The sequence below is a fragment of the Trachymyrmex cornetzi genome, unplaced genomic scaffold, assembly GCF_001594075.2.
Source record: "Trachymyrmex cornetzi isolate Tcor2-1 unplaced genomic scaffold, Tcor1.1 scaffold643, whole genome shotgun sequence".
Lineage (NCBI taxonomy): Eukaryota > Metazoa > Arthropoda > Insecta > Hymenoptera > Formicidae > Trachymyrmex > Trachymyrmex cornetzi.
Genome location: NW_017299963.1, coordinates 90,704 through 91,325, shown reverse-complemented (window position 1 = coordinate 91,325; position 622 = coordinate 90,704).

Sequence of the window (622 nt, the reverse complement as noted above, 5' to 3'; positions counted from 1 at the left end):
CAATAATTGCTTCTTCACTAGTTATTATAGATAAAGAATCATGATTAATCAAATACGCATTAAGGTTCGCTTTTGTTGATAATTTTACTTTAATTTTATATATAAAATTAGAATTCTATGAAGGCATTGTGAATAGCAGCTTAATGGACAAAACGCTTTATTTATGTTACACGTATGACTGAAAAAATTTGAAAAGCTGAAATAGTCCCTTTTTGGGAAATGATCTCCAGATCTCGGTGTCGGCTGCACCAATTTTATTCGGACTGATCGCAATCGAAAGATACCGACGACATATAATAAAAGTGTTTATAGATCTTTGATTGCGGCTTTAGTTTCTGAGTAATTTTAATCTAAAGCGTCTAAAAATTTAAAACGGGCCGCTTGACCGCTTAACGTGTGAACGTCATCGCGTATATATTCATGCCGTTACCAAATTCGCGAGGCTATAAACGGCATGAATATATACGTAATGATGTTGACACATCAAGCGGTCTGTTTTATATTTTTGTACACATTTAATATAAAAGAAACTTATTAAAGTATTAAAGTAACTATACAGTGAAATTTCGACACATAATACAGTGCTAATGAAACTATAGATAAATAAGTCGATAAATGACAG